At 45.0% G+C, this 26,108-nt stretch overlaps 1 protein-coding gene across 4 annotated transcripts in view; it reads left to right on the forward strand.

Annotated features, from left to right (window-relative positions):
• Positions 1-26,108, forward strand: part of ARHGEF9 (Cdc42 guanine nucleotide exchange factor 9) — a 242,733-nt gene that overhangs the window by 11,351 nt on the left and 205,274 nt on the right. For 2 of the 4 annotated variants that reach the window (XM_088129199.1, XM_088129200.1), the window contains exon 1: positions 2,238-3,054. The exons of 1 other annotated variant lie outside the window; for it this stretch is intronic. The gene's annotated coding sequence lies outside the window, so the exon portion shown is untranslated. Of the gene's footprint in view, positions 1-2,236; positions 3,055-26,108 lie in introns of those variants that run through there. One more of the 4 variants, XM_088129201.1, reaches the window with a different exon arrangement.

The raw sequence follows: 26,108 nt of genomic DNA on the forward strand, positions 1-26,108 counted from the left end.
ATGTTGAGCTATTGTGCATCTCCCAGGTTAAAGTTTGGTGCGGTGGTTAAAGGCGCTGGACTAGAAACCAGGAGTTCTGGTCCTCCCAAAGACAGGGAAACCAGCTAGGTGACTTTGGGCCCGTCCCATCTTACAGGGCGGTTGTGAGGAAATTAGGAGGCAGGAACTTTAGATACACTGTCCTGAGTGGTACCAAATGAAAGTGATATATCAATCTAATTGAGAAATAAACTGGAACAGCAAAAGGGGCGGAACGGCTGCCCTGTTCTGGACAGTGAGATGAAACTGATTCGCTTTCAATGACCTAAAAGTGATTGAAACTGACTAATACAGGGAAAAGGAAATCAACCTTGATTGCTCATTGAAGGATTGATACTGAAGCTCAAGCTCAGATACTTTGGCCACCTAATGCGAAGAGAGGACTCTTTGGAGAAGACCCTGATGCTGGGAAAGATGGAAGGCAAAAGGAGAAGAGGACGGCAGAGGATGAAATGGTTAGATAGCATCACTGAAGCAATGACCATTAAACTGAGCAAATGCAGGGAGGCAGTGAAGGACAGGAAGTCCTGGCGCGATGCGGTTCATGGGGCCACGAAGAGTCAGACACGACTTAACGACTGAACAAATACAGGGAAACTGACCAACAAGCGTCCAAAACCCAGCTTAATATCTTTCATTGCCATTTTGGAATAGCACAAATACAAAGTTGCAGAAATACGCTATTCTTCCCCGCCCCCCCCCCCCCCCGTAAAATAACAGAGGTCTATTCTCCTGCCCTGTACTGGGTGGGATGTCTAGAGCAGTGTTTCTCACCCTTGACAACTTTAAGACGTGTGGACTTCAACTCCCAGAATTCCCCAGCCACCCATGCTGGCTGGGGAATTCTGGGAGTTGAAGTCCACACGTCTTAAAGTAGTCAAGGGTGAGAAACACTGGTCTAGAGGAAAGCTGATTCCAAAAACAAGGAGCAAGAGATGGAATGGGTCTGAAACTTAGTGCTTAGAAGTCAAGTTCTCATCTGAATAGAGGGAGCAGACCTGCTACTCCCAACACAGGTAAAGCCCACTTCTTGTCACACCTGTGACAGGCCACCTGGCTTCACCTCCAAAGTAAAGAGTGGAAAGATTTTGCGTGCCGGGAAGTGTGGCAGGACAGGGTTAGAAGACAGGGGAAAGCTATTTTAATTCTGATCAGTGAAGGGTTAATGCAAGACTGTGGAACCTATGGGCCGGGGGCGGGATGAAGCCAGTGTTGTGTGATCAAGGGTCAAAATTAAGGTGATCAAGGATCTGAGAATGCCACTTCTAAATTACAAGTGGGAACAGCACCGAAGCATGCTCCCGTCCCGTCAGAGCAGATTTCTGCCAAGAGTTCTCCATTAGAAATTAGGCTGACTCCGTTTCTCCTTTTTCCAGTCACAAATTCAGTATATCCTGTTTCCATTCTATGCTGAAACATATTGAAGGCCACTTTGTTTGTTATTCCCCCTTCATGCATTTTTCTGCACCCTTCTCCCGAATATACCCCGTCAAAATGTTTTTGGTTCAGATGTGGACATAGGCCTTTGTCATTCACTCAATAAATACGGCAGGAGAAGAGCTGTGTTCCTCTCTGGTAGCCCAAAATCAGGAGAAGCTTGGTAGCATCTTTTCCCACTATCACATTTTATTAAAAGCCTTATGACTTTTAATGAAATGCGTTAGTCAGAAAAGATGCTACCAGACTCCTTCAATGGGTGCTGTGGATGGTCTCCATCGGTCTTCATGAATGCAAAAACATAGGATCGTGCAAAGATGGTCATCCATTAACCATCGGTCAATAGCAACCTGCAGGGCGTGGGCCCAGTTCTAAAACAGTCGACTCAGACCTAGCTTCCAGAGAGTTCAGGGGGAATTACTCTCAGGTAAGCAGACATAGGACCAGAACCTCGCATACTTTCATAGAATCAAGTGTACTTCCTTATCCCAACCCTGGAAATGCTTTAGAAATATCCGGGCTGCAACAGTGGTGGCCCGGATTTTTGCAGCCTAGAACTCAATCCTGTTTATGTGGGGAGGGGGGAACGCAACACCTCTTAAACAGGTATCTGGAAGACCAGGTTGTAGTATTTGCACCCTAGGCTAGGTCTGGTTACTCTTAACGCTGTTTATTTTGTTGTGGCTTAGGGAGTGAGGCCGGAAAAGGAGTTAATTCCGTAACCAGGTTAAGCAGGCTGCATAAAGTGAGTGCTTTGTGCCAACCTCAGTCTTCCTGAAGCTAGCTGAGTTTCAGGATGGCGCTGAAGGCGCCTGCGATTGGAAAGGGGCCGCGATCCTGCTCGCTTTTTGCTCTTTACGCGTGAGGAGACCGGCGATCCTAAAGCTCAGGACCGGAAAAGCGGGGGAGGGGGCGAAGGCTTGCACGACCATCGGGCAGCCCCCGCGCCCCGACCGGCCTTGCCCTCCAAGGGGCACCCTCCCCTTTCGCCTCGGAAGAGTCAGCCTTCACACGTGCCCTCGGCCCGCCTCCCGCTCGCGCGGAGCTTGGGGAGAAGCTGCGCCAGCGATTGCGCCACGCTTCCTCGCCCTGCCTCCGCCGGTCCGGCGCAACCGCCCGGCTTCCCAGGGCTCCCGCGACCGGCCGCCAGAGTCGGGCGCGCCTCACTCCGGCCCGGGAGCAGCGCGACGGGCGTGGGGATGCGAGGGCGCGCCGCGCTGGAGGGGACAGGAGCGGCGCCGGGGACGAAGCGGGAGAGCGGCGGCGGCGGCGGACAAAGGCTTTAGAGCGGAGGCGTTGGCCGGTCCCCCGCGCAACTTCTTGCCGGCGGAGAAGTTCGCGAGACGGGCGCAGCGCGGGAGCTTGGCCAGCCGGGAAGTGGCGGCGCGCCGGAGAGGAAACCGGGCGGCAGCAGCCGGGGCGCCGCTGGAGTAGCCTGCCCGCCTTGCCTGCCCGGTCTGCCCTGCAGCGAGGAACTGGCCGGCGCCCGTCTTGCCCGGCAGCAGCCTCGCCGGGCCGCGCAGCGCAGCGCCCGCGCTCCGTGGAGGAGCTGCGCCCGCGCCGCGCTCAGCCGAGCAGGTAAACGCAGCCGGGCTGCGGGTGACCCGGAGCGGGGAGGAAGGGGGGCGCTCACCTGCCTTAATCAGGTGGGGAGACGGGAGACCTGGGGGGCGGGAGGGGGGCGTCCGCGCAGCTGCCTAAGTTGGGCGAAGTTTGATCTTGGCTAGCTCTGCGTGCCTGAGTGTGTTGCGCGGCGGTGAGGCAGTGGCTCGGGGTGCCGTGGGAATCCGGCCAGTTGGGTTAACATCCCAAACCGTGGTCCGGTGAAGCGTGGGAAAGCGTGCGGAGCCGGCCCGGCCGTCCTCTGTCCTAATCTGGGCGTCGGCGTCCCTTCCCTTTTCCGAGGCGCTTCGGGAGTTAGATTGCTGCTCGGTTGGCCTGCTTGGGCCTCCCGGCCAGAAAATATTGGGGAGAGTTGCGTGCTGGGTCTCTGCGTGTCACCTGGTTCATCCGAAGTGGCGGCAGGAGCATCGCCGAGTTGGTCTTTGTTCCTGCTGGAAGCTCAATCTCACTTCCTCAGTTGGTTGTCTTCTACTCAAACCAGCGAGTCGGGACCTTCTTAAGTTCACCACACTTCAATCTGAGTTGTTCATTTATACTTCGCGTTGTTCTTTGTCTTCTGACTTACCTCTCGCCGCTGTTCAAATCAGCCAGCAGCTTGCATGGATAGGTAAAGACGGTTTCTCATCTACATGGCACCATTAGGTTCAAGGGAAGTGCCTTCCTACAATCCAGAGCAGTGTTTCTCAACCTTGACAACTTTGAGATGTCTGGACTTCAACTCCCAGAATTCCCCAGCCAGCCAGGCTGGCTGGGGAATTCTGGGAGTTGAAGTCCAGACATCTCAAAGTCCAGACATCTCAAAGTTGCCAAGGTTGAGAAACCCTGATCCAGAGGCTGCCAGAATAAAGGCTGTCCCTTGCTTTAATGCATGCCCAGAAGCGTCTGGTGGTAAGATCAGGTGAGAAGACCCTTGCTTGGGTACCTCTTCTGCTTTCCAAGAGGTGACTCATCTAAACCATCTTCACGGATGGGATCAGCTCAAGGGGTGGCTTCACGCCAAGTGGCTTCCTATCAGAAAGGTTGCCTCTGCTTCTCTGGAGCCATCTATCTACTGGCAGCGGTCACCTGGCACATTGAACCCTAAACCCAAATTGTCAACCATGCTTGCTGGGTTCACAAAGGAGGCAGTGCTGGAATAAAGCAAGCACTAGGGCTGCCAGGTCTGGACTGCCCAAATAGAGTGCCCATTAGATGGCAGCAGAGTCTAGGTTGTTTTTCTCTCTCTGCTACCCTCTAGTGGTCATGCAGAATTCTGCAGCCCACTTCTCAGAGCTTTAAACCAGATGTTCGCTTAATTTGGTGGCCTTTTTCCTACAGCATGATAGGACAGTTAGCTTCCCAGGACGTACAATTCCACAGAACCCCATCTTCAGTTGGGCCTAGTCTAGTGTATTGTCTAAGCCTGGTCTTTCTGCATAAATCTTGATCTATTCCCCCCCACCCCATCCCCATGATCAGTGACCCCAAGCATCTTGCAAGTAGTGCATAGTTTATGGAACTCTTATTACAAGGAAGCCAGATGTTCAATTAGCTTTTAAATACTAATTGGAAATCTTCCGGCCAATGTCATTTTAATTGGTATCATATGCTAAGCAGGATCAGGGCTGGCTGGTATTTGGATGGGGCCTCTTGAGAATTCCAGGGCCACAGGCTAGACTGGGAATGTGGAAAAGCATGGCCAACCCTTTCAGCTGTGTCGCCAAGAAAATGACATGGATGTGTCTGTGAAGGCAACAGGAGTGGAACTCGACTCGGGGGAATCTTTACTGTACTATTTAATCTATGCCAACGTTGGATGTTTTTGGTATTTTGGTTGTTTATCATTGCCAGTAATAATATTTTATTGCTGTTGCTTATGTAAAGTTTCAGAATCATCTCAGGAAATAGGTTTGTTCTAGTAGAGACTTGAAAACAATATGCAAATATTTTAATCACATAGAATATCTACATGTTTAGGCAGAGTAGTTCCTCTTGTGTTCAGGAAGGCTTCCTCTCATGTAAACGTTGCGAACTTGCAGCCTAAATGCTTAACATGCTTAAGAAGATACTTTCTTCCCATGAAGTCTCATTGTTGGAGAGGTCTAGAGTCTTGGTGGTTCATCATTCGCCCTGTTGTCAAAAGCAGTGTTTGCAGACATGGTACAATTCCTTTTTCAAGCAGGCATGAATTTAATTAAAAATCGGTTTCTCTCTAACTTTCTGTCCTGCTAGGAATTCAGATTATAAGAAAGAATGTCTTATCCCTCTGCAAAAATGATCATATAGAGTGCATGTCATCTAAACCTTGGCTTATTTAATTCATCTTTAATGCATAAGCCATGGTTGGTTGGGTTCACACAACATTTGAGCCAAAACTAAACAAATCATATTATGACTGAGTGGGTCCGATGAACCAGAACTTACCCACCCACCCCTCTCTAATGCGCACATCACGCTAAGTCATGGTTTCCTTAGTTTCTTGAATAATGATTGGCTTTAGTTATGGACAACACAATAAGCTTTAAATCATGTTTCATAAAGCACAGTGATTAGGTTCACACAAGATGCTTAACTTTAGGTTTAGGTTAAGAAAACACAATGGTGTCATATACTGTGTCCATCAAAATAAATCAGCAGATGTCTTCCCCGGATGACCTGGTTCACACAACATGCCAAGACACTAGATGGGTTTCCATGACCTTTGAACCACAAACTATCCAGCCTTATTTGAGCTTCATCTAATGGATTGTGATATCCCATTCAGGGAACCACAAAGAGGAGAACCATATTTTGAATTAGTACAGAGCAAGCAGCATGAAGCTACAGGTAGCAATGTGTCCCCCAGCGCTTCCACTCCTACTAGGGCTCTGGAAGGCAATAGGTGATCCTTGAAAAGTTAATTTATGGGCATGTCTTTGGATGTTGGTGCACAGCATTAGATTCTTGGCAAGATTTAAAGCAATATCCCTCCATCTGTAATATCCAAGTCTCTCATTAGCAGCAAGAAGATAGCCAAGATGATTCAGTTCAGGACTGAATATAGAGGGTGGTAGAGTAGAGATGTGCCTACAAGCTGATGATAGGTCTCATCCATGCCCTACAAAAAGTGGGAGCATGAAGTGGACATGGGCAACTTCCAGATCTTGCTTTCAGAAGTTTATGTATGAGGCCCTGGATCCCTGGAGGTTCTCTTCCCTCACGTGGTGACTTTTTTCCTGGGGTACTTCCTGCTAGATCTGGGCACAAACTGCCTTTTGAGATTCTTCACCGCACTTTTGGGCAAGCAATTAATTGAGTAATGTCTGCACATTTCTCCATGGGAAGGAGAAATTCTCTAATAATTTTACTAGGGCAGAAGCTCTCTCTTGCTGGTGGTAGTATCGCTGGCTACTGGAAAAGGCTAACCACATGAAGAATTGCTCCTGATGTCTTCTCCTGGAACTTAATGGAAATACAGGAACCTAGGCAGGCCACAGACTGCTGGAGAGTGGGTTATATGATGAAGAACAGGATGTTCACTAAATAAGGGCATGACATTGCACCCCACCCAGGAGGGTTTCACCCACATTCTCTTCTTCGAAATAAATTTCAAAAGCAAAATTCTGTTTCAGCAAAGCGAATGAGAACTGGCAGGGGAAAAACAATGGAATTCCTTTGCCAGAGACGACATGGGAATTGAGTACCGTGGAGAGAGAGAGAAGCTGGTTATAAAGTGTGCCTCATCTTGTTGTTCCTGAATTGTCCTCATCTGCTGATTGGCAGAAGAGAAGAAAAAATTGCCTCTGCAAATTAAATTCTCCTTCAGTTTGCCAGTTTTGGAGAACATCGCAAGCCATCATTAATTTAAAAAAAAACAACAGTGGGAAGCTTCTGAAACCCCTTTCTCGCCATCTTGGGGGAAGGACTGATGCGTGAACCCAGGGAGAGGCCAGGATTATCTCTTGTAATAAATCACGAGTTACTATTATGAGCAAATTAACTTTTGGCTGGATTCACATGTCCTGCTAAGCCATAATTTGATTTGGTTGGTCTAGACTCTAAGCCATTGTGGGTTATAAACCACAATTTATGCCTGAGTGTTGTATCTGAACCAGTTCCTGATGATTGCTCAACAAACCACGGTTAAGCCAACAGACAACACTGTGTGAACCAAACAGTGCTGAGTTTTAACATAACTCAGAACATGCTATTGTGTTTTGTTTAGTGTGTAGGAACCCAACCTATTGCCACTGGAAACCATTGTTTATGGTTTATAGCATGTTGTGTGAACTCATTTTTGGGCAACAGTCTATGGTTAAACCATAGATTAGGGCAGGTATGAATTCAGGAGGTGCTGAGTTGGCCAAGTATTCTTGCTGAAATTATTTTATCTGAAATATTATGTTATTTGTATTGATTTTTCCCCCTGAGATTTGTATGACCCTGAAGCTGCTGGGCTTTTGTAAAGCTGTAAAAACCTAGCAGCGCAGTGATTTGCTCCCTGGTTAGTCTATTCCGTTTATTAGAATTGTTTCTGGGTTGGTCATCCTCCTTGACCCCTGGTGTGGGATATATATGATTGTCTGCGGCTTGTTATTTTTATGTGATGGGTTTACTCAAGTGTGTCAGCCGCTTGGAGTTATTTCAGTGCTTAAGCAGGAGAGAGACGGATGATTGATTCCGAAGCCTTTCTGTTTTCCTACGCTCCCCAGTTTGAAGCCCCCAGATGACATTCCCTAGTTCTCCTGATCTCTGGGATTCAACAGAAACAGGAGAAGCCACAGGGAGGTTGCAGAGAATCTCTCTGACATTCTTCTGTTCTTGGAAAGAAATGTTGAAAGCCATCCACTTTGGTATCACATTTTGAAATTCATCCATTCCTGAAATTGAAAGAAGAAGCAGTAGACAAACAGGCAGGAGAAATGTTCAGGGCAACGTTAATTACAAACCACTCACCCCATATTATTAAAGGGCAACTGGGATGAAATCAGGCTTTGTCCAACCCAAGTGCTAATGGGTGGAGTATCCATTTCTCCGTCCAAACAATGTTTCCCTTAACAAAATTGGTCAGTCCCCCTACTAGCAGTGAGAGAGTTGGCAGCAATGTATACATGTCCATCATTACCCAATTTGGCTATATCAGTGTTTTTCAAATTTGGTGACTTTAAAATGTGTGGATTCCTCAGCCAGCATGAATTCTGGGAGTTGAAGTCCACACATCTTAAAGTTCCCAAAGCTGAAAAACACTGGGCTATATCTTCCCTCTCTATCTGCATCTCCTGCTTGGTGATGGTGGAAGATGAGGGAAGATGTGTTTCAAAAGAAAGATTGCCTTGCAGGCAATGCTGATCTATTTGGGGGTTAGCACACCATGTGGGTTGGATAATCCATCCTTCCTTAGCTGCTATCTCTTAGAAATGATGCTTCATGGGGTAAACGGGTTTTTCCTGTACAAAGAAATTTTGTCTTGGCATGAGGAAGGAAACAGAAGATTTTGCAAACTACTGGTAGGGTAATGGAGAAATTCTACAAACTTTTTAGCATCTCTGACAGCTTCCAGGTGGAGTGGTACTACAATAACCAGGGGACCTAGCTGTTATGATATTGGCTGGGTGTTTGGGGTATGCAAACTCTGATTAGAATTAACCAGTTTGGATTTGTGATTTGCTTCTGACTTTTGATTTGGAAAATCAGCCCAATTCTATTCAATTTTTGAATTGTCAGCTTGAATGGATTTGATTCCGACTTCTGAAGTGATCCGAAAAAAAACATGTTCCTGTGTCTTAACCATCCAAGAAATTCTTGGGCATCTGATATTGCCCATTCAATATGGAAAACTGATTCAGTTCAGAGTTTGAATCCAATTAGCTTTAAATCTGTGAATTAGATCTTCACGCAGCCCTACTGAATATGATGGAAATGGAGTCCAAACCATTTAGAAGAAGTTTGGGTGGAGATGTTTACTGTACTGCTGTAAAAAATCACCCTAGAAAAATGCTGAAATGATCTCACCACAGTTCTCTTGAGGACTCTTGTAACTATGGAACGAGGTGTTGTCATCCCCATTAAGGAAACTAACATGGTTTACTTAAGACAGTCTTCCCATCTGATGCCCTCTAGATACATTGGGATGGATGCTTCCAGAATTCCCCAGCCAGAGTGATGAGTTCTTCCCCCCATCTGTCCCGAAAGTCTTCTACAAGAGCACCAGTCCAAAGCAAACTCAGTTGGTTTAGCTGTCCATTGTTGGAAAGAAAGCTTAACTCTGCTTTCTGTTCAACGAGACACAAGCTTCCCCTTCAATGCCGCCCTATTGTCTTCTTCAAAGGTCTGCTATGCGTTTCATTCATCTCTGCATAGAAGGGCATCGGACTGAAATATTCTAGCCAGCAAGTTGCATAAGGCAACAACGACAGCAAGAGCATTACAATGGGACATCGTAAATATGAACCTCTGGAATGAACTTCTTTGATCCCAAAGAATAATGTTATTTGCCAGTAATGGTTATGTGGGTAATGTTGGAGAGACTGCAGAAGAACTTGCTCATCTATTTTTGTCTAGTTTTGTCATGAATCGATGGTTTTCAGGAGGCCGCAGAAATGTCATGGTGTGGCTAAAATAAGTGGTTAAATAAAATGGGATTGAAAGGTGGGCTTGTAGATGTCATGCTTATTAAGCCACAGGGTTTAGCTTTGTCCCATGGAGAGGCTGTGAAAGTCAAAAATATTTGTATTTAATCTTACATTTGGTTTAGTATACTAATTTTTTTTTTCATAATGGATAGCCAGGTTGTTTTGACTAGAGCTGAATTTAGCAACCCCAAGGTCTGGATTTTCAGAATACAGCACTACTGTTAATTTTTTTATATCTGTAACTCCCATTTTACCCAAGAATGTAAGACTCCATACATAAGATTCACCCTTCATTTTGTTCATCAAAAGAACAATCTTTTCAGGTAGATGGGACTGAAAGAACATGGCAGATGTTCTCAATCCAAGTCTCATGTCCTAATTACTATATTACAACAGCTATTTCAGTGCAGTCAACTTTATTACTATTATTTTTAGAAAAGATAACTTTACTGACCCGGATCTGGATTTGGCGTATATCACTCAGCTGCACAAAAGCCTTGCTCACCAAAAACAGACATAGTTGCATCAGAGAGCAAGAATGCAGACATTAAAATAATAGAATAATAATATTCCTGTTCTTAAGGAATTTGTTTTGATGTACAACAGCCACTAAAGTATACTAAGATGGTTTCAAAAGATAACACGCTTTCTTTTGGGTATTGGTTCAAAACTGAAAAATTAGAGACGTTTTCATTCACCTTCTGTTTTGAACAGTCTTAATCATTCTTAGCTGTACTAGTGTTAATGTATTATTTGACATCCTCCTTCAGGAGGGTCTTAGAAGGAGATCATGGCCAGCAACTTGACTTTCTTGGACCCTTCTGCGGATGTTCCTGATGGCTGAGCTGTGCAGTTGAGAAAATTCAGCTCAAATACTTCTCTTTGGGCCTTTCCCCGCTGAACCATGCCCAGGCCACCACTTTTTTCTATCATGCATGGCATCTCTTGGAAGCCCCCATGATCTCAAGATGCCATCATGCACACCATGACATAAGCATGCAAATAATATAATTATGTGTGCTTGTTATATACGTGTGAAAAGAGGCAGGGCTTTGATTGTGCAATCCCGGTCTCCATTTTGACTTTTTTGACATCCCTCCTGCAGATTCCCTTGCCCCCCTTATCCCTGCACTGTCCAAAGGGAGCAGCAAAGCCCCACCTTGAAGGGGCTGGGAAGAGAGGCAATCAAGGCAGGAGAAGGGGGTTGGCAATGGAGATGGCACATTTTATGCTAGTTTAGTTTTATGCCAACTCAAGAATGGGTGGAGAGTGCTTCAGCTCAGCAGTGGGGAAAGGCTCTTGGTATTCCTGCCTGCAACATTTCCTAAACAATGCAGAAGAGCCGTGCTACAGTACAAGGCATGGGGTATGTTTAGGTATGTTTAGCTCATTGAAGAGAAGACTGAGAGGAGACATGATTGCAGTCTTCCAATCCTTGAAGGGTTGCCCCAGGGAAGCGGGCATCAGTTGATTCTCCATAGCACCTGAGGGTAGGACAAGAAGCAAGGGGTGGAAGTTCATCAGAGGGAGATCCAACCTGGAAATGAGGAATTTCCTGACAGTGAGAACTATTAAGCAGTGGAACAGCTGGCCTCTCGGAGTTGTGGGTGCTCCATCACTGGAGGCATTCAAGAAACAATTGGACAGCAATTTATCCGAGATGGTCTGAGGATTCCTGCCTTGGGCAGGGGGTTGGACTAGAAGACCTCCAAGGTCCCTTCCATCCCTATGATTCTGTGATTCTGTGGGACCTTTTAGATGCCTCTTTGGCTCATGTAAGTGCTCCCTTCTTGTTAGATGCCTTCTCATGAACTCTCTCCTGTTTGATGCTGTACCTGCTGGGTCCATCAGGTTTCTTGGCAATAAAACTCCTAGCAGGAATAAATTACAGTATGTAAACCTTGGCCACATTGTACTTTAAATGTGGATTAATAAAATACAGCTGCTCTATTCTTACAACCTGCTCTGTCTAAAGAGCTACACTAGAGGATGGCATGTTGTAATGTCCTGATTCACATAGCATGCTCAGACAAGATGGAGTTCCACAGTATGCTGGACCACAAACTACCCAACCCTGTTTTAGCCTTGTCTAGTGTGTTGGGTGAACCCAACCACTATTTTGCTATTCTCTTGGTGGAGGATCAGTAATCCATAAGTTATCCCTATGCTGGCTGGGGAATTCTACGAGTTGAAATCCACACATCTTAAAGCTGTCAAGGTTCAGAAGTACTGATATAGATATATACTTGGTCTGAACTTCTACAGTGAACCACTCTGAATACATGAAGGTGCTCTTAAAATGTTCTTTTTGCATGATGCTAATTGTAGAGTTTTTCTCTTTGTTGGAGCTGTTAGAGGCTGTTCATCAGGTTGTCCTTATACAGCAACTGTTCACAGTTAGGACAGGGATGAAAAAGGAGCTCTGTGACCAATCCTCACATTGACGACCTTCGCAGGTCTGTCAAGCAAAGGAAAGCTGAAGGAAGATCGTAAGCACAGTTGCAGTTTCATTTAGTGACCATTTTGCTTAACGACCGAATTGCTGGTCCCGATTGTGGTCATTAAATGAGGACTACCTGTATTAACAAAAATTGCTCCCTCCTCTTCCTCCTCGTTTTTGCTGTCTTAATTAAATTACATTTAAGAGTTGTATTTCTACAAGAGACCTTCCTTATTTGCTGTTTGGGGCAAGGACTGGGCAGACCAAATTGTTAGGAGCCACTAAATATTGTTGGTAAATCCCAGTGAAATAGAATCCAGGTTTAACTAGGGCTGGCTGTAATTCGGTGAAGATGTCTTTTAATACAATTTCCCTAAAGAAAACAGGTTTGAAGTTTGGACATCCATGTGAAACTGAAAGGGCTTTATATTTGGGAAGCGTTTAATATGCAGGAAAGTTCTCCTCCCTCCCCAAATCTTCTCATCTGACAAGTCTACTCGCTGCTAAAGTGTGTCTGTCCGCAAATAGACTTTAATTATTGTTATCATTATTTATTACATTTATATGCTGCCTGACCCCCAGTGACTTAGATTTGGGAGTGTGAAAGACTTTCAAAGTCAGTGGTCTTATGCACAAACTTCCCACAAATTAAGACCGCCTAGTTAAGCCTTCCAATGTACTGAAGCTGGTTGGAAAAATGGAAATCTCTCTCTCTCTCTCACACACACACACACACACACACACACCCACACACACAGGCTGCCTACAGGAAGTCTTTGCCAGGGCAAACTGCTGGCTGTGCGTGAGAGCGAACTGGATGCAGTTGTTCCCAGGAGCTCAACACAGCAATGATTTAGCTACACACGTTTTCTTCATTGTTATCTGCCAGAGGAGTTTTTTCAGGGCTAGGTTTTATCCTAAAGCTTCTCTTGTGATGCAACATGACGTCACTTCACAGCCATTGGGGAGGGCAGGGGAGAAAAAGCAAAATTCTCTGGCTTCCTTAGGCACCGTCATCCCGTATTTCCCTTTTTTTCCAGCTTTCTTTCTGTACCAGGTGGGGAAGAAGAGGTGCGTCTGTGTCCCAGCTGAGCAGGGCAGAAAGGGAGAGGGTGTGAGGAGCCAGTCTTATCTGGGGAGGGGGTAGCAGCCAAGTGGGTTGCAGGAATGGTTGTAGCTTGCTTGTCTGTGAGTTGGAGCCACAGATGGGTGGCAGAACGCTTGTGTAGCTCGCAAGAGGTCACCAGTTCATCCTTGGATATTTTTAGTTAAAAAGATGAGGTGGCAGGAAATGGGAAATGTCCTGCTTAAACAGCAGTGTTGGTAGCTGGGTTGGTTGAAAAAAAATCTATAGGGTCAATATCTTTATTAGGCTGGATGAAAATGTACAATCTCTGTCTTCACCTTTCCCCTCCCTCCCTGGTTTCGAGGTTTCTCCAATAATCCCTGAATGTATTATTTAAATAATTTGAGGTTGGGCACGCATGAAGAATTGGGAATGCAAGAGGTGGGGGGCTGTACTCCCAAAATGGCTACTGTGGGGGCCTTGTCTCGTCACAAAATGGTGTCCATGATGGTCATGGACAAACACTATGTTACCAACACCCTGTTTTTTTCTTCAGATCCAGCCCATCCTTACCCCAGTGGGCTCTTTAGGGGATCCAGAGGCATTGCTGTTAGTGAAGGTGGGGGCAACGTTGGGGAAGCCAAGGTGAGCCTTTCACAAGGGGCGGTGGGAATGAGGACTGCAAAGTTGATGCAATGCGTCACATCTCTGAATGGAGGTGTCTTTTGGAAAGATGTTTTCAATGGAGGTTTATCTATTTTAGAGCTTATAATGCAGTTTGGGTGGGTTTTCCATCTCAACCTGGAGTGCCATCAGTTCTCAGCAGTTGCAGAGAGAGGACCTTGGGGAGGTGACAGCTGATTGCACTTCTTTTCCAGGGGTTAACGTGATGTTAGATGCTGGTGCTTTGCTTGGCCCTGGGTCCTCCTCCTCCTTACTCTTTTTTCAGAGTAGAATCTTGGGGGGAAGTCAGATGAAGCAGGACACTCTTGGGCACGCGGTGAAGTATTTGGGGCATGTTGATGCCCGCTGGTGCCAGGCTGCCTCCTTTGCAGTCTTCCCACCCTGGATAGCATGTGTGAATTCCCAAAAGCTTCTTGCTAGTTTGGTCTTGTAGCAGATGCTCATTTTGGTCAGATCTCTGGACTGTTTTGCTCCATGTTGTTTTGTTGGGGAAACAATGGAAGGAAGACACCGGTGCACAGTTAGGAATCAAGAAGAAAGCAAAACAGATATTGAGTGGTTGGTTTTCAGTTGTTGGACCAACCGGAATTCTAAATGGAAAGAAAATGGAAGAGGGACAGAGGAAGTGAAGACTCAGATTGGGGAAATCAAATGTGCAGTTGGAAAACACATCTAAAAATATTATAATTCCAGTACCTTGTCAAAATCATAAGTTGCCCAAGGAAAGGACACAGAGCCTGGTTTTCCCACATTAAGCTAAGCCATAACGTGCCTTGTCAGTTTTGGCTAGGAATGTTGGGTGGCTGGTAAGCCACTGTTCATGCTAATTTAATTTATTCTTTTTTTTTAAATTGACAAATGAACAACTACAAACATACTGTGTCAGCGTAAGCAATGTGATGTAACGTTGAATAATATGAGAGCTCTGAAAATAGCTCCATCAGAACTCAACAAAAATGACCGTATATCTCAGAAGTTCTCCTCCTCCTCCTTCATAGCATTTCACCGACAGACAACATCTATTAACAACAATCCATTGCTGCAAATCAGCTGTAGTTTTATCCTTCCAGGCTTGTGCAGTCATTCCACAATTCTTACGTTTGAAATACTGAGAGTTAGCTAGGAACATCCTTTTGCATCCTTACTCTCAAAAATTCGTCTAAAAACATGTTAACAATGTTGTGGATTGCATTTCCCCAAAATGTAATACTGCAATAGAACAAGACTAGACCATATAGTTCATAAACTTCTTTCAACTACATATAACAATGGATTACAAGATTATGGGCTTCAGTTGATGTGTCTAAGGAAACAGTAACATTTCAGAATCAACGTCAGGTTTAAATGGTTCAAAGTAACAGGTGCATTTCAGTAAACTGTTAAGAAGTAATCATATGTAAACTGAATTTGGGAACAGTCCATGTGTCTTTTTTTGAGGAAGTCATGCCCTTTTGGAAAAACTGTCTCTAGAACCTGTGGCCTTTGACAGCAACTGCCTAGATGCAGATGTTCCTTTTTTTTGGGCAAAGTGCTGAAGATGGTGGTGGATATCCAAGTACAAATATGCTTGGAAGAAGGGGATTATCTAGCTCTGTTTCAGTCTGGCTTCAAACCTGGATACAGCAGAGGAAAAGCATCTGTCTGAATGGGTGACTTCTGACCATTGATGTCTGCCAGGAAAGAGATGTTGATTCTTCTGGATCTCTTAGCAGCCTTTGACAGAACTGATCATGGGATATTGCTGAACAGCTTAGTGAGTGGAGAACTGGAGCCATTCTGTTATGGTAGCTCCATCTCTACCACCAAAAGTGCCAGTGGATATTTTTTTTTGGTCCCCTGTTGCTTGAGTTGTGACCCAAGATTCTGTTCCTCCTTTCTGTTGCTACATTAAGCCATTTGAGAGCATTCATTAAGAGATCTGAAGTTGTCATATGCTGATGGGCGCTGTAGCTTTCCTACCAACCTGAATCATGAGAGACTGTGCAGATGCTTATTTGATTTATTTACCAGCTTTATATCCCACCTTTATTTTGTGCAACTCAAGGTGACCTCCATAATGTTCCTTCTTCCTATTTTCCCCCCACTGTGAGGTAGGTTGGGCTGAAAGAGAGGAACTGGTCCAAAGTCACCCAAGGTGCTTCCATGACTGAGGCAGGACTAGTACCTAGGTGACTCTGTTCCTAAGTCCAGCACCTTCACCGCTACATCGCATAAGCTCTTGAGCTGATAGAGAGAGAGAGGCTGGCCCCAAGTCACCCAGTTGGCTTCTGTGCCTAAAGGAGGACTAGAACTCAGAGTCTCAGAGACAGTTCCCTGCAGGCTGTAGTGGTCAAAATGAGCGGAAGCATTGGGAGGGCCTATCTAGGGGAGGCAGATGATTCAAGCAATGTTGAATATTAAAATGGCACAATCAGGTTATGGTCAAAAACTCAAGATGTGTATGCACTGTACATAAAAAAAGATGGAACTTTGGTTGCAACATCATGGCCACCATCTTGACTTTTTTTTTCACCATACCCTGGTGGACACTCCTACATGCGATGCTGTTTTCCTCATCCTGTGGACACCTCTGGTGAGAGACCTCTGCAGGGGGACTCAAAGGTACAAAAGAGTTTCAGTTGTGTAGTTGTATAGTTGGCATCATGACTTCTTTGACACTTCTTCCCCCCACCCCCGACACTCATGGCCCCCACAGGTATACTCAGCTGATAGTTCAACAGCCAGGAGTAATTCTAGGAACTCTCCTGAGAGACATTCACCCTGTGCCCTTCCAAGAACAACTGAAGACGAAATTCTCATAGATGGTGCGTGGTGTTCCGGTGTTTCCCTAGTAATGTGGTGGCCAGGGGTCATGTCTTTCCTTTGTCAGGTTGTCTTTCCCTGCACAGTCCCTTTTCCATCAAGTTGCAGCCTCCTTGGTTTCCCTCACTTCCATTCATTCCCAAAGGAAAGATATCTTCCTGGGGGGTTTTTTCATTAGCAGTGCAACTCCATCATGAAAGGAAAACTTGAGAAACCACCAGAGAACTTTTCGTACCCTTGAATAAAATTGCCCAATTTCACTGCTCATAAACTGGATGGAGAATCTAAAAGGGTAAAAAGAAAAGAAAAAAAGCTTTTGATAGGATTAACTTAACCTGTTTTACTTTTTTTGAATGGAAGAAATATCAGCCACTATTTGGTGTTCTGCTACTGAATTTTGTCATCAAAATTGTGCTAATAATGGTGAGCTTACTGCCCTTTCAGCTTCCTAGAATATGGTTTTTGCACAACTCTGGAGGGGGCGGGGGTGGCTGCAGGATTCTGTAAGTTTCTGTTTGGAAATACTGTGAGTTCATTTGCCCAGATCATTGACAAAGACATGCAGAAATGATAGGGAATGTTCTGGTGAACAGAGCCAAAAGGGTGGTAAATCTGTGTTTTATTCCTAGTTATGTTCCCCATTTTGTGAAGGTACAAGCCCCTCCTAGCCATCATTTTGCGAGAAGACTCATACTAAGTTCTCAAAAGGGGTGGTCACAGATACCATCTTGACTATCTTAATCACCCCATTGGAAGCCTCTATTCTCAAGAGGTGCACACCATCCCAGAATATTATAATAGGACAAGAACTTCTGGAAGATTCTGGTAGCCACCCCCATGGTTTTGGAGGGCTTCATTTGCTCCTAGAATTTCAGGCTGGAGATACTCAATTCATCATCTGACCTTTGGTTTTTGGCAGGCCCCACCAAGTTATTGGAAGATCATAGTTTATTTGGAAGAAAAATGGGCACGCTATTTCATCTGGGTGAATGTTTCAGCTATTGTTTTGTTAAGAGAAATGCAGACCTACTTGGCAAGGTTTTTGAATCAACACTTCTAGGAAGGGTGCAGAAAGCAAAGCATTGGAGTCTGGTGTTCCTGTCTAATGGGCTCAGCCTTACAGCATGGGTTTCAGTTTTCATCCCTGGCGGAGAGCTTCCATTTTATGTAAGGAAAGAGCTGAAATCATCCATCTGCAGGACATTCCGTGGATCTCGCCAACAGAAAATGGAAAGGCTCATGGAGAACTGGGATCCTTTCAACAGGAACTTCTTGAAATGTTGGCTTTGATTTTCAAGGGGGACAGGTGGGAAGACAGCTGAAACTTCCAGATGACACAGCCTTCCCCAAATGGTTTTCCTCATTATTCCTTTTTCCTTTGAAGCTTTAAGAGAAACATGTTTTTGGGGGGAGTGACAAGTAACAGCCGTGGGTGGAACATGTTGTAGGAAACTGACTTCCTAAGCTGAACAGGGTTGGGTCACGTTCTAGGTGAAGAGTCTGTAGCTTTTATTAATAAATGAATGACATCAGATGTGGCTTTTCATATGGCCTGGATTGGCCTTCAGGTCAGAGATGGAGGCATGTTGATTAGTTTTGAATTCCTTTTTTTTTTTTTTTACTCCTTGCAAGACCAGTGTGTGAAAGTCTTCTGTAAAAAAAAAAAAAGAGGGAGGAAGAGAGAGAATAAGAGCATTTTGATCCAAAGTTTTACCAGAAAAACAAGACGTTGAAGAGAAAGAAAATCTAACTATAGGATCAGATTGTTCTTCAATGTAAATCAGTGTTTCTCAACCTTGGCAACTTGAAGACGTGCGGGCTTCAACTCCCAGAATTCCCCAGCCAGCCATGCTGGCTGGGGAATTCTGGGAGTTGAAGTCCACACGTCTTCAAGTTGCCACGGTTGAGAAACACTGGTGTAAATTATTTAACTTACTGGTCCCCACTGAATCTCTGTTGTATGTCCATCTATTTTTGTGTTAGGTTTCTATTTCACCTCGCCTTCAAGATGAAAGATCCCACTTTTTTCTCACCACAACGCCCTTGCAAGATCGACTGATCCAAAGTCACCAGTGAAATTCTGGGGTTGACCCGTAGCTGGAATCTGGATCTTCCCACTGTAGTTCAACCCTTTAGAGTTGCTTTGGATTCCACCACAGACTAAAATCCGTTTTTCCCCTTTGTTTCCACGCTGGGCGTGGCCAGCTAGACCCCTGAAACGAGCAAGTATTTTATTTTAACTCGGCTTCCGTTCTGGACTAATTTCATGCACAGGAATAATCCATAACCTGCTTCTGCCCCCCTCTTCCCCCCCCCCCATGTCTGTACATACAAAAGAAATAAGGAAAAAATAACCCTTTCAAATGACTTAGCGGGAACAATAGAATACGTGCCCTCTGGGGAGAGTTTGGTCTGGAGGGAGGGGACAAATTTGCTATCAGAAGCTGGGCTGGAAACAATAGGAGCTATTTTGCTCTTTGGGAACGAGTGCCCTGGTTGGAAAATAGCTTTGTGGACAGGGAGCTGAACTGATTTGCGCAGTTTGCACTCCTGTGGCCCTGGCGGTCTTCGTTAGGCAGCTTTGCTCTGGAGTAAATGTTGAGAAAGGCACGCGAGCTGCTGCTGAGGACAGAGGAAAGCTACAGCCTGCATCTGTCACAGTCTGTATTGTGGAAGGTTGTACGTGGGGCTGCTTCCTCCAATAGAAGAGAATATCCATAGCTCAGGGTTGAGCTGTGGAGTCCTTGGGGTTCTCTGAGCTTGGTTGTTTTCTTGCAAACATTTAGTAACCCAGCTAGGTCGCATCTTCAGGGCTAGAACGGAATAGAATAGAGTGCAGAGCAAACCCCGTCCCATTCTAGCACTGAAGGTGTGACCTAGCCGGGGAACGAAACCTTTGCAAGAAAACAACCAAGCTCAGAGAACCCCAAGGACTCCACCGTTTCCTCCATTTTGGATTTTGTCACCGGGCGGGGAGAAGGGAGAAAACAGCCCTTCTGTAATCCACGGGGATGCGATGAGTGGCCAAATGCTGAAGACGATTAGCAAAGAACAAGAGCGACAAAGGAGCAGCCCCAAATGTTGGTTTTGAAGTCAGAGGAGCTATAGAGTCCCATCTATTGGTTTCTGACTGAAAATCACACCCCTGCCTGGTATTCTCAAACGGGTTTCTTGGGATCCAGTACTTTTGGGGGCAGAAGCAACTTGGGTTGGATGGGTGTTTTTCTTGTTTTAAATTGGGATTGAGCTTCAGTGCTTTTCTTCAAACCAAACCTTAGAACAGAAGGCGCTGAAGACAAGAAAGGGACGGCTGATCTGGCAAGTCAGCATAGCCTGGATTGGCCTCCAGGTCAGAGACGGAGGCATGTGGATTAGTTCTGAGTTGCTCTTTTTTTTTTTAACTCCTTGCAAGACCAGTGTGTGAAAGTTCTCCAGGAACGGCAGCATTTCAGGGACGTGGCAATTGTCATTGAGCATACGCTATGCGCTGACCCTGCAAAGTGGGTCAAGGGTGGCACGTGGCTCTCCTTTTATGGATGGAGACACTGGCCTGCGTTCGATGCCCTTGGCTGGTGGAGCGCAGCGAAGTGTCCCTCCTTCGGCGGAGACCTGGGCAAAAGCCAAGCGCCCGTCTCTCCAGGCGCCGCTGGGAGGAAGCTCCAAGCCGACCTCTTTGCTGGGGCGGGGAGGAGGGGCACGTCGCAGCAAACGGCCTTCAGGAATGGAAAATATTAAAGCATTCTTTAAAGGGAGGCATCGGGGGAGGCAGAAGGAAAACCAGAGGGCAGGTTCATACATCAGCTTAGCATCCAGCTACTTCTGAAGGGGAGCGAGCTTAAAGCTTCTGTCCTTAGCTGCCGGAATAACATGGATCTCCTTGCTAATGGCGCAGGAGAGGAAAGGCAAAGTTTTAGGGTCTCCTGTCTTAATTTTGGGTGATGCAAACAGGGAGGGGAAGAGGAGTGGAGGCAGCATGTTAATAATAATAAAAAAATTATATATACACACACACACACACACACACACATACGTAAAGTATATATAAATATAAATAAAATTAGAAAGACAAAAAAGTCTGGATAGTGGACATTGAAATACCTGAAAACAGCAGAATAGCAGAGAAACAACTGGAGAAAATCACAAAATATAAAGACCTGCAAATAGAAGTAAACGACTGTGGCAAAAGAAAGCAAAGATAGTCCCAGTAGCAAGAGGCGCCTTGGGTGCAATCCCAAAACATCCGGAGCACCCCTTGAAGACCCTCAGCATGGACAAAATCACCATCAGTCTGTTGCAAAAGGCAGCTTTACTTGGAACAGCTTCCATCCTGTGGCGAGACCTTTAACCCCATCAAACAGCAACATCTGCCTATCCCAGGTCCTTGGGAAGGACTCGATAGGTGGATAAAAATGCCAAATCCAGTCTAAACATCTGGCTGACTGTGCGACCAACCATAGTAATCATGTTTGTGGATGATGTACATGAGGGTTTTATGGGCAGGTAGCAGTTGGCCCTGATGGGAGAAAAAATGGGAGAGGGTGCCATTGTGGAGACAGGTTCTCTCCAGGTTGGTGCTCTTGTGGTGTGTTGGACTGCAACTTCCATCTTCCCCAGGCAGAATGGCTCTTGGTGGGGGATGATGGGAGTTAGAGTGTGACTTATCGGGCAGGCTCAGAGGGTGGCTTCAGCATCCAAGTCCGGTATAATGGATTGCAAAGGAAGTGTGAAGGCATTTGTGGGAACAAGCTATGCCCAGGTCCTCTAGCAATGAGGTAGAGCAGGGATTGCTGTGTTTTTAAAGCAAGGTGGAGAAAGGAGGGGCTTTTGATGGAGAGCTGGTGAAAAAGATTGCCCAAACTTTCCTTGTAAGAGGAAATATTGTTAAGTTGGGAGCAAAAGACAGAGCTGGCACTTGTACTTTCCCTGCAGGGTTTGGCTGCTGTCTCTGTCCATCTGACCCCTAATTTGGCTAGATGGAACCAGCTTTCTTGGCAAATCTGGGGTTGAGCTGTCCCCACTGTGGTGCTGATAATGAAAGTTCCCACGTGCTCAACTAAGACATAATGTGGTTCTTTGGTTTTGGCTTAGCGTGGTCTGTGAACTCAGCCATTAGTCGAGTTGATATATTGTCTTAAATATGGGTTTGTTTTGGTCACAGATTGCTGAACAAGCCATAGCAGTCTGGTTTATGAGACCATCAACTGTGGTGTACAAATCAGATGGTTAGATTCACTTGCTGTGTTATGGCCTGATTTGCTATGGAAACCCACTCAAGGTCTGATCACCGTTGAATAAGCCAGAGTCAGTGCGTCCATACATCTTGCTAAGCCCCACAAATTACGTTATGATCATGCAAGATATGTGAACCCAACCAGCACCTATTTCCTGCTGAGTTGTTTCTTAGCCCTACCCATCAATAGCTATTTTTCTTTCCTTAATAGATGTTCTCTCCTTAATGGGTTTCTTAATGGAAAATGTTTCAGTCAGAAGCCACAATATCTGGACCACCTCATCAGATGTCACAAATGAACCGGTTTGTTGCACAAAGTTCTTCTCCACCATTTGGGATACATCTGTCCAGTTTTTGCAGCTGAAGGCTATTTCCCACTTTCTCCCAACCAGGCCAGACATCACCCACCAACCCTGTTTTCTTCCATGGCCCACGACATTGACTTCTTCTCATCTCCAGCCCATGAGTGAGACAGGCTGAATATGTATTAATCTTAGCTATATAATTAGCTGTACCAGTGTTTAAAATGGTGTTTCCCCTCTTAAACATTGATGCTGTCCAAGGGCATCCTCAAGATGCATAAAATCTCTTAGACTTTGTCATGTGTTACCTGGGAGGGAAATGACAATGACCGGGAGCTGTCTGGGGTGGGACACAACGCTGCTGTAGTTTTCCGCAGACTCAAGGATGGGTGGAGACCACATCAACTGAGCAGTGGGAGAAAGGCTCTTTGGTGGGCCTCCTACACATTTCTGAAATTTTTTTTTGTAACACTTCTTTGTTTTGTAACAACACTGCTAACATTACTGCAGTGAACTATGATGGGGTTTATATAAGCTGAGAAATGGTTGTTTAATCATGGATTCTGGAATCCACTACAATTGGCTGAACTTCCATGATTCATTAAGCCTTAAAATATGGTTTGTAAACCACAGTGGTTGTGTTAAAAAAACAGACTATGCCAGAACCAAACCATCTTATGGCTTAGTGCTATGCGGGAACCCGGCCGGTTATTAAAATTAAGATCCGAACCCTTACAGGGATCTCTGAAGGTGTAGTCCAAAAAGTCAACATGGTACCTGCAATGGTGTGATTGAAGCATCCCAGGTAAAACACATGTACAGCTTTGATCAGAGCATTGTAGCCACCAACTTGACTTTTTGGACCATACCCTGTGAACACCCCTGCTTCAGGATGCGCTGGCTTCCTGTCTAAGCAATATGGGCCTTAAGCAGCGCGTAACACATGTTTTAAAGACGTGAAATCAGGGCTGGAGATTCATGCATCTTCCTCTCTGCACTGCTGCGTTTAATAAAATACCTGGAGTGAAATTAACTAGAAGATGCATTAGGTCTAATGAGTTCCAGCAGCCTATTGATTTGCATTGACTGGCGGTGGATGTAATTAAACCGGGTGAATGAGAAAAGGCAAAGGTTCTTCTAGAGAGAATCTTCCTGTTTCCCCTTCATACACGTAAAGGCCTATATGGTGGCTTTCAAAGAGAGATTGCTCCCACTGAAGTATAAAAATACATCCATATCTTCTATTGTTGCTTCACTTTGCTTTTTTTCCAATCACATTTCCTTTTCTAAGCCGGAAGACAGACACTGGTTAATCCTGAAGCTTGTAATCCTGTCTGGGAGCCGTGGTTGGGTTGGGTTGGGTTGTGTTGGCGAGGGTGGAAGAATTAGATGAAAATACCTTTCCTTGTTGTCAGCTTCATCAAGTCCAGTTTTGACACTAGATGCATGTGGGGCTGGTAGCAGGAAACAATCTAAAAGCATTCATGATAATAAGTCATCTCTGCCTTCTACGGTGGCGTAGATCTGGTTATCGTTACTGTACTTATTAAGATTGTGTAAATTCTTCTAACTGAGATCAGTGCAGTTACATCACAACACAATCCACGCAAAAAACCCACAAGCCAAATATAAACTGCATGAGCAGTGATCAAAAGGCTGAAGAAAGAAAACAATTGTTTTAAAATTTGGGTTGATTATGAACTTGACCTCCAACTTCAAGGTGCTCCCCTATCTTTTCCCCACTTAAACGTCACTGGAAATGATTTTCTTCAAACTCTTTCATGCCAGCAAGGAATTCCAAACGTGCTATGAAAGTTGATGTCAACCAAAATCTTGTAAATTTCTCAGATACTTCATGTTAAGACCCTTTCTCTCCAAAGCAAAACCAATATTCATTTCTGAACATTTGCTTTCAGCTTGGTTAGTATGCAGAAAAATAAAATAAAATAAAACACAAACTATGCTATGGTGTTGGACTTTCTCAGGCAGGTCCAGATTCATGGAACTCGTGGGGTGATTTTGGACCAGCCTATCCCTTTCTGAGTCTATGTTACAGGGAGACTATTGGGATAAAATTAAGGAAAATTCTCCATTTGGGCTGCCTTGATCTTTCTCTCTCTCAAAAAAACAAACAAAAAAAACCTCATGGGGCATGGATGGATCAAGGATTTTTAGTTTGAAAGACTTGGTTCCCACTAGGTTGAGGGCAGCATGTCTCTAAATACCAACTGCGGGGCAACAACAGAAGGAAGAGTTCTGTCTCTGTGAGAAGCAAACTGTGAGGCTAAGATGGGCCTTGGCCTGATCCAGCACAGCTGGTCTGATCTCCTGATGTAGCATTGGAAGGGGTTATAAAATCATAGACTCATAGAGTTGGAAGGGAGCTAGAAGGCCATCAAGTTCAATCCCTTGCATATGGCAGGAATCACTACAGGTAATCCTTGCTTAATAACCATTCGTTTTACAATGGTTCAAAGTTATGACGGCCTCAGAAAAAGTGCTTTATTACCTGTACTCACACTTATGACTGTCACAAACTGTTGCACCACCCCCGATAGTCATGCAATCATGATTTGCGACCTTTTTACAATGGTTGTTAAGTGAATCACATGGTCATTAAGTGAATCACATGGTTAAATGAATTCCAGCAAAAACATCCATGGAGAGCTGGACTTGCTTAATGACAGTGGTGATTCACTTAACAACCATTGTAAAAAAGGCTGTAAAATTGGGTCTGTTCATGTGGTGACTTGCTTAACGACCACCCTGCTTAATGACTAATTCTCGGTCCCTATTGTGGTTGTTAAGCGAGGGCTACTTGTACACCATCTCTGATAGATGATGATCCAGGCTGTGTTTGAGAACCTCCATTGGAAGGGAAGAAGCCACTCCATGCAGTAACCCGTTCCACTGACTGACAGCTCTTACTGTCAAGAATCAAGAGATTCTTCGTAATGTTGAATCTTTATCTGTATCCTTGAAATTTAATTCCATTAGTTCTAGACTTACCCTCTGGAGCAAGTGAGGATAAACCTGAGCCCTCTACAATAAGACAGCCCTTCAGATATTTAAAGATATTTATCATGTCCCCTCTCATTCTTCTCTCCGGCCAGCCAAAGGCCACCGAGTCCAATCTCCTGCTTTGCAGGAACTCTTGTTCTCAAAAGCTGCCTGGTGATTTGTAAGTACTGAAACAGCATCTTTGGGGTCCCACCGAGAGATCAAGTTTTTCTAAGTTGGGTGAAGATTTCAACGACCGACCACCTTTGAGCTAAGTGGTGCTTGAATCTGGCTGTTTGATCTCTTCGCCCACCTTCTCTCATTTTGCTGATGAAGAAACTTATCCTCCTGGTATTTTTTTCAGCCATGGTGTAAAACATTTGGCTTCAATTCCAGAGCCTTTTCCTCATGCAATCATTTGCTTCCTTCCCGGGTTTGGTATTGGAACAGCTAATTGAGTCTGCTGGGATCCTAGAGAATCTCTTTAGCAGATGTCAGGCCTTCTCTATATTTAACATGTCCCCAAATTCTAGTTAACCTGATGTGGTAATTTTCAGAGCTCTTTTGTTCTGAGCTAATTAATATATTGCTTATACCTGTAGGTTGCCATGTCTAATAAACAAAATAAATAATTTCCTTCCAAGCCACGAGAGTTCCCAGTTTTTTCTTTCTGTTGCACCAAGGAGCACAGATCATTTACTTAAGCCGGATATTATCTTGCTAACTTTCTCTTCATCCTGCTACTATTTCTTGAAGAACTTTCTGCTTTTTGTTGGTCTTCCCACCCTAAGGCTCCCTAGAAATGATTGTTTCAGCTGCCAAAATTCTCAGTGAGGGTCCCACTGATTGGAGAAATCTGGGAGTTGAAGTACTTACAACTGGAAGGTGCACATGA

The sequence above is a fragment of the Python bivittatus genome, unplaced genomic scaffold, assembly GCF_059951505.1.
Source record: "Python bivittatus isolate LINGU-HERP-01145 unplaced genomic scaffold, Pbiv_v1 ctg000790_np1212, whole genome shotgun sequence".
NCBI lineage: Eukaryota > Metazoa > Chordata > Lepidosauria > Squamata > Pythonidae > Python > Python bivittatus.